Raw genomic sequence first — 11950 nt, 5'->3', positions numbered from 1 at the left:
AGTGGATTTCTGATACATGCTACATGATGGGTGCAACTAAGTGAAAGAAGTCAGGCATGAAAGGCTACATATTGTATGGTTCCATTTATATGAAATGTCCAGCAGTGGCAAATCCATACACACAGAAAAGATTCTACATTAGTGGTTGCCAGGGGTTTGGAAGAGAGGGAGATAGGGAATGACTCCTTAAAATGGGTGTAGGTTTCCTCTTGGTTGATGAAAATGTTTTGCAGCTAGGCAGTGGCGATAGTTGCGCAACATTTTGACAGCAGTAAATTCCACTGAATGGTACAGTGAATTGTAAGGTGATCCAAATGGTGAATTTTGTGTTATGTTCATTTTACTAGCATAAAAAGGAGAAAGAATTAGGGAAAGACTTAGAGTTTGGGAAACTAAGGTGAACTGGTCAAGAAAAAGACAGCTCTATTGTTCAGTTTTCTCTCAGCTCTCCTCAGCAAAAGGTAGCCTGAACTTGTACATGGTAGTCATTCAACACCGTCCAGGGAAAAGTAAATAAAATAAAACCCAACTCTTCTTCTCTAGCACACGTATGAAAGGTTAACTTGCTGCTCAGCCACGTGGACATTCATGAAGACGTTTCACTTCTGGTGTCCTCTACTTCAGTACTTTACTCACAGCTCATTCACACGTGTAGGCAACAGCATTCCTTAATTCGATGGAATCTGCAGCACTGGTTGTGATCAGTCTCATGAAAAGAAAAGGAAAGGTGGCGCAGAAGTCAAGGGAAGAGATTTTCAAGACGGAGACGTTGTTTAAGATCTAACTCGGCTTGGCGGTCACAAAGAGAAGGATTGAGAAGTAGTCCCCTGGACTTGTCAACGGAGAAATCATTGGGGGCTTCGAGGAGATCAGTTTCCGAGAGTAGTGGGGCAGAAACCAGATCGCAGTGGAGATGGGAGGGGAGAACTGGGGCGCAAGTGAAGAAATTGATGGCAAAGGGAAAGAAGGGAGGGATGGATAGGAGGACAGGAGAATGGAGTGGAGGAGAGCATTTCCTTGTGACTCTTTAATATGGCTGGGAGGGGCCAACAGAGAAGGGGAGCGTGAAGATGTAGGAAGAGGGGGTGGCATCCCGAGCCCAAGGAGGACTGGCCCCTGTCTTCAGCTCCCACCAGCTGGATGTTCCCTTCCTCTAGCTTTCCACGTAGGCTGTGGAAGTTGCCCCTTGCCTCCTTGGATCAGCTGCCCTTGATTCGTTTGTCCTTTTCTTATTTCTCAGCACATCTGGGTCATAGGTTATGTGAAGACAAACAGATCACCACTGATGCTTAATTTTCTTGAAAAATCCCCCAGGCAGGTACCATTTTGGAGAACTACATATTGTGCCTCAGAAAGCCAAAGTAGCCCATCTTTCCTCTCTCATTGGGAGAGATTGCTGTTTCTTGGCGAACCTGATGAAGAGGGTGACTCGCACTTAGGAATAACGTTGCTTGAAAAGTGCAAAAGGTGAGGTAGTTTGGCTATGAGGGGCCTCTGAGGCCTGAGACTTCCTGAGAGATGGCAGGCTCACAGCTCCCATTTCCCTCTGACCCTGGGCTATGAGCTCATCAAATGAGATGGTAAATAAAGTCACTGACATGGTTGAAAGGATAATTTTGTTCTCTCTTTTTCACTCGGAGCAAATTGAATGGAATTTGTATACAACATATGGATGAAATATCCATACGATGGGGCTTGACCATATCCTCATGGTTCCCCTTCCCTTTTCTACATCTGGCCCCTTTAGCTCTGCAGACTTAACCCCACACCATCAGTCCACCCAGTCGGTCCGCTGAACGTCCCTTCCTCCTTCGCATCTGGTCGTTGTCTTCAGCTTGATCTCCACTACCGCCTCCTGCAGTAGCTGTTAGGTCCAGAGAGGCTGGTTCACTGTGAGCAAGTAACTGTCAACTCTATGGACAGGTGGAAGTGACTTGGCAGCCGGGATGCGCCCACCCTGAGTTCATTATACCAATGAGGGTCAAGGAGAATGGGGATGCAGCTGGTCTGCAGAGCCCCGGCAGTTCTGAGACACATGCTCCTGGATCCACACGTTGCTCCACACCCAGCCTTGCCTTTCTTTTTTCTCTCTCTTGACTCCATCCAGGTATCTGCTCTCCTTGTCCCTTTGGGGAGGGAGGCCAGTACCAGCCCAGGTGTAGTTCCCCAAAGCTTCCTACTTCCAAGCGTTACGTAGGCTTGTATATCCACTTGCTTGGGTTGCCCTGGCATTCGTGCCAACCAGTTGAGTGGTTTATGCCCTAGGCTCTCTTTTCTGGCAAGAATGTGCCTAAAAATCTCCACCTCTGGTTTGGTGGCCCGTGAAAATTCCCAGTCAGTTTTGGTGCGTGGACACTTGGTGACAGTGTTGGCTTTCGAAATGATTAGTTCCCTTACCGACAATGCTTTGCTCCCCATACATTATTTATAAGGTTTCCCTGTTTGTATGTGCAAACTCTATGTGTGTATATTTTGAGAAATACATTGTACAGGCCTCTTTTTTATTTCTTCCACACACCCTAGAGATGTCATAGAGGCAGTAAATGTGTCCAACTTTTTGAGAAATTGGAACAATCAAGACTTACCTGTATGCAATGCTGTTAACGACGTCAATTCCCACGACAGTACCTTTCATCTGACACACTTAGGGACTGTTACCAGATTAAAAGTAGTAAAAGATGCGGATAGAGAGAATTTTCATTATCTTGTGCTCTGAAATCTTGGATTTTCATTGGTTTGCATGGGCCTGAAAATGTATTCTTGTTAGTAGGGACATAGAAGCCTCTAGCGGTATCCTTAATAAAGCAAGGTGAGCTATAAGCAATCATCTGATGGAGGGTAAATGTACCACACTCCAGTTTAAGAAAAATAACAATATAAAAGTCTTACCATGGAAGAAAATCTTTATATGATCTTTTGTAAAAAAAGCTTCAAGAAACATAAAGACATGACACCATATTCAGTTTAAAGTCAGTGACTTGTAAGCAAGGCAAAGCAAAGACAGTCTGATTAAGGCCGTTGCATTGTTCTGGCATTTTTTAGGTCTCACCCATTTCTGTGGCCTTTTTAGAACCTAAGCTTCTACGGCACAGAGAGAGAACTTCATCTCGACGTAGGGCTGAGCAAATGCACGGAGCATTTCTCAATAAGTAGGCATTAAATTCTAAGTCCAGAAGGGGCCTTGAGATGCCCTCTCTTTGCTCCTTGGTAGAACTGTTTTAACCATCCCCCGAAAACAGATTCTTTTCTTTAAATCTCAAAATTCAGAGATTCCACAATCAGAACTTACTTCTCATATCGCCTTGCGGTCTGCTGTGGGCATCTGTCGAATGGTGTGAACTCTGCGTGGGGAGCCTGGCCTACCCTCCAGGCCCACGGTTTGGGCTGCGGTGGTGCCATGCTGTGCTCAGGGGCCTTCTTTTTTGGAAGTCTGGGCTCCAGTGAGCCTTGGTCATGTTCTTTTATGGAACCGTGGGTGCTAGAGCACTCTGACCCTCAGTCTCATTTGCAGGTTCTGGAGAGGATGAAATGAGCTCATGTGATATCCAGGTGACTGAGGCAGAGTCGGCTCGGGATGAATCTTTGCTTCGTTTTCATTAGCCATGGAGAAGACGATGAGACCTTGGTGCCTCTCCAACTTTAATATGGGTATGCCTCTCTTGTGGATCTTGTTAAATGCAGGCTGGTATTCAGTAGTTCTGGGTGGGGCCTGGATTCTGTGCTTCTAACAAGTTCCTAGGTGACGGTGACGCTGAGGGCAAGGGTTTGGCACCTGCGTTTCTCCCTTTCCTGAAGAGCAGGATGTCTGCCCCGCCCCCACCCCGAGAGGAGAAAACATCCACAACGTGACCACTAGGAAGCAGCTTCCCTCACAGGCAAGGGACCTGTACCACTGCTCCCAACCATTCTGTCTGAGGCGCAGCAAGCCAAAACACTGAAATGCTGAGGTTTGCAGCAAAGAGGAGGTTTATTCACAGGGCAGCCAAGCGAGGACGTGACCTGACAATAGGTCTCAAATCCGCCTCCCCAAATGCAAGGGGCCTTGGGTATCTGTGGCATAAAGAATAAAGAAGCAGGGCAGTATGAGGCATGGGGAGCATGAGGAAAGGTGATTGGAAAAAGGTGTGCTCATCATTGTTCTGAGCTGGCGTAACTAGGCTACAGGCCTCAGCGCATTCTGAGGCTGGAGTTGGGGAAAACGGGAGCAGAATGGAAGATGACAGCGTGTGAAGGAGGTGTGGTGTCCATAGGTTCGGGGCCTGACGTGCTTCCTGCTGAAGCACCGATGCCCGCCAAAGCCGTCAATGGGGTGCTGGGGAAAACAGGAGCAGAATGGAAGATGACAGCGTGTGAAGGAGGTGTGGTGTCCATAGGTTCGGGGTCTGACGTGCTTCCTGCTGAAGCACCGATGCCCGCCAAAGCCGTCAATGGGGTGCTGGGGAAAACAGGAGCAGAATGGAAGATGACAGCGTGTGAAGGAGGTGTGGTGTCCATAGGTTCGGGGTCTGACGTGCTTCCTGCTGAAGCACCGATGCCCGCCAAAGCCGTCAATGGGGTGCTGGGGAAAACAGGAGCAGAATGGAAGATAACAGCATGTGAAGGAGGTGTGGTGTCCATAGGTTCGGGGTCTGACGTGCTTCCTGCTGAAGCACCGATGCCCGCCAAAGCCGTCAGTGGGGTGCTGGGGAAAACAGGAGCAGAATGGAAGATGACAGCGTGTGAAGGAGGTGTGGTGTCCATAGGTTCGGGGTCTGAGGTGCTGCCTGCTGAAGCACCAATGCCCGCCAAAGCCATAGATTGGGTGCTGGGGAAAACAGGAGCAGAATGGAAGATGGCAGCGTGAGAAGGAGGTGTGGTGTCCATAGGTTCGGGGTGAGACGTGCTGCCTGCTGAAGCACCGATACCCGCCAAAGCCGTCAGTGGGGTGCTGGGGAAAACATGAGCAGAATGGAAGAGGACAGCCTGGGAGGGAGGTGTGGTGTCCATAGCTTCCATATTAGAGGTACTGCCTGCCTGATCTGAGAGCAGAGAGTGAAAGTGGGAGAGCTTCTTCCTAGATTCTAACTCCTCTGAATTTATAGCACTGGCTCAGCCTGGCTTTATGACATATCCATTGTACGTGTCACAGAGAAAGGGCGGGCGGGGCAGGGGGCGTGGCAGGGGTCACATGCAAGCCCAGCTGGTGGCTTAACCCCAGCCCAAAGGCAAAGGGCGGGGCCCCTTCTGGACTTTCTAGTGGCTGGGACTTCTCGCTGTGGGTGGCAGGTGTTTGGCACCAGATGGGCCACCATGCGGAGACTGTTGGGGACTGTGGAAGCCTCCTCCAGAGCTCACCCTGCCTGGGGACTGGCTCTGCAGGCCCCTCAGCCCTGCGTATGTATCGGCCAGGCCTTCCCCACCACGGGGCCCAGAGGCCAGAGCCTGCTGAGACCTGAGGGCAGGAGGCAGCCAGAGCTTACCAGGGTGTGGGCCACCTCGTCCGGAGACCTCCCCAGCTTCTCTGCGAGACCTGGAGACAGGATCGCCTTCTCCAGGGCTGCTCAGCTGGCAGCATCACCACGAGCCAGGTGGCCAAGGTTTCTGAGCAGGAGATGCAGGGCCCTGATCCGACTGGATGCTGCACCCCACGATGTCCCTTCCTGGCAGATAGGTTCTTTCTTCACTTCTTTTTTGAAATGTGGTAAAACAACATTCAAACCTTGGCCTGTCCTTCAGGGTATATAGACGGTAGTGGCTTAGCCGGGATTCGATCCAAGCCTGTGTGATTCCAGAGCTCGTGCTCTGGACTGTGGCGCCTCCTTATCGTATATGCTTCATGTGTTACTTGTTTTTCGTTTTTCCTTGTAGTCCTTATGGTACTTAGCCCTAAGTGCCATACCTGTAACGAACAGCTACACTGCCCTGTAGGAGGTCTTCTTTTGTTCAACGCATGAATTGGTCATCCACCACACTGTGTTCTAATCTCAGAAGATACTGGTCAGGGGCCACCAGTTGTCAGCATGGCACCATTCCATATTTCTAATCGAGGCTTAAGCCCGTATTTTCCCTTTGTCTAGTTTGAAGGATCCAGATATGTAAAGATGATATTCTAGATAAATCATGGGCTATCCTGAAAGAAATTCAGCAGTGAATTGTTCCGTATGGATTAGAAGCCAGCTTCTCTGGCCTTCCTGGATTATATCCAGTAAGGCGTCTCATTCATGTCTAGAAAGCAAATATATCATTTATTGCAACTTCAGCGTGGAGCGATGTATTGGTATAAAGTAGGATCAACACAATTTGGTCATTGTGAGTATGCCAGCCGGGTCCACTCTTTACTACACATATGTAACTCTAGAGATTCTTATGGCCAAGAGAGGAGACGTACTCTTGGGTGTGTAGGACAAGGGAAGCATGTGTTGTTATTCAGGAGCTGGAAGCTTCAGCATGACAGGTAGGAATTGAACAATCCTGGTCTACTCATCACTTGACCTTGCTCAAAACTTGTTTCTTTGGCTTGCTTCATTGGAGTGTTTTCTCCCTCCTGGGGCTGACATTGTCTGTTATGTATCACGCATGTGACATGTAGGAGTTTCAGAACCCAAAATCATATAGATCAGTACAAATGTGTGTATATATATATATATATATATATATATATATATATATATACCGATTGAAACTCACACTGGGCATAATTCATATATTCCAAAATCAGTTTGACCCTCTGCTCATGAGATTCTTTTTATGGTATGTCCCAGCAAATCTGGGCTTCCATCCCCAATAAATTTTGGGGTTGGAGGACACAAAAGCTTTTGCTCAGACCTAAATTCTGTCTGAAAATAAGGGAAATATTATAAGCCCTTCGTAACCTCTCCAAGAGCAGAAATGATTTACAGCTGTGGCATTGAACCAGAATTCCTCGATCTCATTTGAGAAGAGTTCAGTTAGAAACAGTGTCTTGATTTTTGTTTCTTTTGTTTCTTCCCTGTTTTCTTGTCTTGCTTACCAACTATCCATTGTAATTCATGAGTTAGTATGGCAGCAGGCTGAGTGTTCCCTGGAGCTCATTAAATGAACTGTTTTTCCTTAAATGACGTTTGCCTCCTTGTTTTCAGCCCCTCTTCTTTCCTGTGGCCTTTACTGTAACCAGAGCTCAGCAAAAGCTGAGTGGCTTTGTGCAGACCTTACTTAGGGTCAGCCTTTTTTTCTTCATTCTTTTATTCACGGCTCCTCCATTTCATTGTTTGCCTTCTCGAAATGTGTTGAAATCTTTCTGTGGTTGATGACTTGCAAAATATCTTGGCTTTTATTGGTTGATTAATTTTGGTATTTCTGCAGTTTTATTTAGATATGGTTTCAGGAGGAACAGAAAGTAAATATATTTCCTAGTCTGCCATCTTGAGCTGAAAATCCCTGTGGATTTTAGCATCCAGTGTTCCCATGGGAAAACACCCAACCATGGCATTAATAGATGTAATACTCAAGATTTCAGCTTTTCTTGAGCAATCACTAAGGATTTAATATGTGGTCATTTCTAATGGGGAAATACTAACTATCTCATGACGTTGATTTGAGGATTAAATTAGATAATGAACATGAAAATGCTTTGTAAGATTTAAAAATCTGTAAAAATGTTTTCTGTTATTATTTGATTTGTTGCTATTTCAACTTCACTTGACAGTTGTTTATGACCTTGCCTATGTGAGAAAATGCCCTCTGGGTTATTCTTTTGAAAGCCAGAAAGTATTTTTCCATAGCTCAATGGAACTGGCATCATTTGTGAAGGTTAAGGGTGAAGGGGTAAATGTTTCTTGACCCCTATCACTTTACAGTGTTTTCAGGAACGAACTGACTCATGTATTCCTCTTCCAAATTTTGTTGAGGACCTCCTACCAGCCACATGCTTTACATCAGGTGTTGGAAAGCATCTTCTGGATTTTAAATATCTTAGGCTTTGTGGGCCATATACAGTTTCTGTAGCTTCTCCTCCTCTTTCTTCTTCAACAAGCTTTCTGAACGTGAGAACCATTATTAGCTCACAGTCCCACAGATCCAGGCTGAGAGCCTGATTTGATTTGTGGCCATTATTTGCCAATTCCTGCTCTGCGTCTTCACTGAGGAGGGGGACCGTGTTTGAGTAATCACTTCTTTGAATCAACTGTTGGTCTTCTGGGGCTTGTCCTTGCTCTCCTACAGTCTCTAATCAACGTGGCATCCAGAGAGATCTTGTTAAAACATAAGTCAGATCATGTCACTCAAATTTCTTCGGTGGCTTCTTCACAGAAAATGCAAAGTCCTCAGAGTGCCTCCACAGACCTAGAAATCTGGGCCTCTGTTTCCTCTCTGACTGATTCCTTCTCCTCTCCAATTTGCTCGCTCTGTTTTCCACACGCTGACATCCTTTCTGCTCCTTGGATACTCCAAGCCTACTCTTGCCTCATTGACTTTCTGCCGCAGGCCAGCCGCAGAAAGAGGATTTCACCGCCCAGGGTCAGAAGGGAAGGGGTAAGGAACTGAAGTAGCACCGACGAATGGGGTCAGAAGCCCATGGGGTCAGAAGGCTGCAATGAGAAGCCTACTCGCCGCAACGAAGAATAGACCCCCGCTCGCCGAAACTGGAGAAAGCTCGCATGCAGCAATGAAGACCCAATGCAGCCAAAAATAAATAAATAAAATATAAAGTATAGACTCTTAAAACAAATCTATAAAGAATATTACAAGAATAGAATCACAGGCCAGTTTCTCCTTTGAACATGCATGCACAATGTGTAAAGAGAAGCACAACCTATATCCATGGTATGTAAAACAATCATATATCAGAATCAAAGTAGCTTTATTCTGGCAATGCAAGGTTGCTTTAATGTCCAAACATGAAACTGATCCCAGGAATGAATTAGAGTGGGAAGAAAGTCATTTAAAACTGAAATCTTGGGACTTCCCTGGTGGTCCAGTGTTTAGAACATGGCGCTTTCACTGCTGGGGCCCTGGGGTCCAATCCCAGGTCAGGGAACTAAGATCCTGCAAGACATGAGGCAGGGCCACGAAAAAAAAAAAGGAAAGAAAGAAGCCTTAACCAGGAGAAGCACAAGATCGAATAAACATAACAGATAACACCTTATGAAAAGTAGGTGAAGATTATGGGATATTCTAAAATTTAAAACAGAAAGAACCTTTTAAAGATTCAAAAGGATGTGACAAATATTGTACATAGGCAAAAATAAAATGAAATAAAATATACAAATGATGGGAGCCCCAAATTCCAGATGCCCGAGTCCTGTCTCTGAAGATTCTCATTCAATGGGTTCAGGATTTCCTCTATATTTATAAACCTACAGGTGATTCTGGTACGATTCACAGACACAATGTAAAGCTTCTCTTTTACAGGAAAGAATACCAGATTATTTTGTTATCTTATAGTTATACTAACAGGTTGTACTATTGACGGATAAGTCTGCTGTCAAAATGCACCCCCACTGGGGATAAAAAAGGAACTAGTAGTCTCTACTGCTACTTGGTGGCAGCATGCGTGTATTGCAAGGGCAATTATTGTAGGAATCCAAATTAGTGGAACATTTTAGAATTGGAAGACTACATACAGATCATCTAGTCAAGCTTCCAACTCTTATAGTTGTGAAAACTAAGGCCCATATAAATGAAATGATTTATCTCCAAAGAGCATTAGTGAAAGTATGAAATAAAAAATATCTCTGAACTTTTAATTTAGTGCTCTTTTTATTAATTTCAAGTATTAGCTTAAACTTCAGTGTGACAGATTTGGGATTGAATCCTTGCTCACGTTTACTGATTGCGTGCCTTTTAGTAAGTTACTAAAACACTTTTTTTTTTAAATAGACGTATTTATTTATTTATCTTTGGCTGCCTAGGCTCTTCGTTGCTGTGCGCGGGCTTTCTCTAGTTGCGGTGAGCGGGGGCTACTCTTTGTTGCAGTACGCGGGCTTCTCATTGTGGTGGCTTCTCGTTGTTGCTGAGCACGGGGTCTAGGTGCGTGGGCTTCAGTAGTTGTGGTTCACGGGCTCTAGCACGCAGGCTCAGTAGTTGTGGCACATGGTCTTAGTTGCTCCGTGGCATGTGGGATCTTCCCGGACCAGGGCTCAAACGCGTGTCCCCTGCACTGGCAGGTGGATCCTTAACCACTGCGCCAACAGGGAAGCCCTACGAATACACTTTTAACTTTGCTTTCCACGTATGTAAAATGGTGAGCCTTGACTGATATAGAACATGAGATAACCTAGCACTGTTCTTAACACATATATGTAGTTAAAATTTTTTGGCTCTCCTCCCTCTTAAACAGCCTCTATCCTCTTAATAATGAATGTGTCTTTCAGCTAGCAGAGCACCCCAGAGCTGACCACATTCTGGCAAGAGATATAGGATTCTTTTTCTTACTGGGGGTTCTTTATACCTGATATTTGAACTGCACTTAAACATGAACAACTCTTGTTTATACTGTATTAATGGATTTGATGGATGAAGTTTAGAAAGTAATATGCAGGAATTGAGCTGCCTTACTCTCAAGAAATATAATTCGATAGTGGTGGCTAGAACGATAAACAGTGTTTGGACAGGGAGTCCATATTGGATGTGAACTTCCTGTACTCCCATTCGTCTATTAAGGATAAATAGAATCCCTTCAAAATGTGTTTTAAAGGGCAGTTATGTCTTTCTGCCTCATTTAAGTTACCTTCAAGAAAAAGACAATCTCCTGAATCCTTGTTTAATAGGCTTTTAATATAAAGCACATAATTTTTTGCAACATTTCCCAAACTTTTCATTATCCAATTGGCTGAGGCTTCTCAACGATTATCATTTCACAATATCTCCATCTTCAGCTTCTTTCAATGAATTGGCCTAATAGATGTGCCATTAAAACAGAGCTTCACTCTCAACGTATTTTTAATTTTGTATTCAAACAGTATGAAGGATTCAGCCATAAGAGTGAGTGGATTTCTGATACATGCTACATGATGGGTGCAACTAAGTGAAAGAAGTCAGGCATGAAAGGCTACATATTGTATGGTTCCATTTATATGAAATGTCCAGCAGTGGCAAATCCATACACACAGAAAAGATTCTACATTAGTGGTTGCCAGGGGTTTGGAAGAGAGGGAGATAGGGAATGACTCCTTAAAATGGGTGTAGGTTTCCTCTTGGTTGATGAAAATGTTTTGCAGCTAGGCAGTGGCGATAGTTGCGCAACATTTTGACAGCAGTAAATTCCACTGAATGGTACAGTGAATTGTAAGGTGATCCAAATGGTGAATTTTGTGTTATGTTCATTTTACTAGCATAAAAAGGAGAAAGAATTAGGGAAAGACTTAGAGTTTGGGAAACTAAGGTGAACTGGTCAAGAAAAAGACAGCTCTATTGTTCAGTTTTCTCTCAGCTCTCCTCAGCAAAAGGTAGCCTGAACTTGTACATGGTAGTCATTCAACACCGTCCAGGGAAAAGTAAATAAAATAAAACCCAACTCTTCTTCTCTAGCACACGTATGAAAGGTTAACTTGCTGCTCAGCCACGTGGACATTCATGAAGACGTTTCACTTCTGGTGTCCTCTACTTCAGTACTTTACTCACAGCTCATTCACACGTGTAGGCAACAGCATTCCTTAATTCGATGGAATCTGCAGCACTGGTTGTGATCAGTCTCATGAAAAGAAAAGGAAAGGTGGCGCAGAAGTCAAGGGAAGAGATTTTCAAGACGGAGACGTTGTTTAAGATCTAACTCGGCTTGGCGGTCACAAAGAGAAGGATTGAGAAGTAGTCCCCTGGACTTGTCAACGGAGAAATCATTGGGGGCTTCGAGGAGATCAGTTTCCGAGAGTAGTGGGGCAGAAACCAGATCGCAGTGGAGATGGGAGGGGAGAACTGGGGCGCAAGTGAAGAAATTGATGGCAAAGGGAAAGAAGGGAGGGATGGATAGGAGGACAGGAGAATGGAGTGGAGGAGA

This window comes from Delphinapterus leucas, chromosome 12 (genome assembly GCF_059928025.1).
Source record: "Delphinapterus leucas isolate spDelLeu-1000000601 "Yukka" chromosome 12, BTC_Dleu_Yukka2, whole genome shotgun sequence".
In the NCBI taxonomy this organism is placed as follows: Eukaryota; Metazoa; Chordata; class Mammalia; order Artiodactyla; family Monodontidae; genus Delphinapterus; species Delphinapterus leucas.
The sequence above is the reverse complement of the archived record's forward strand: the minus strand, read 5'-3'. Positions refer to the sequence as shown.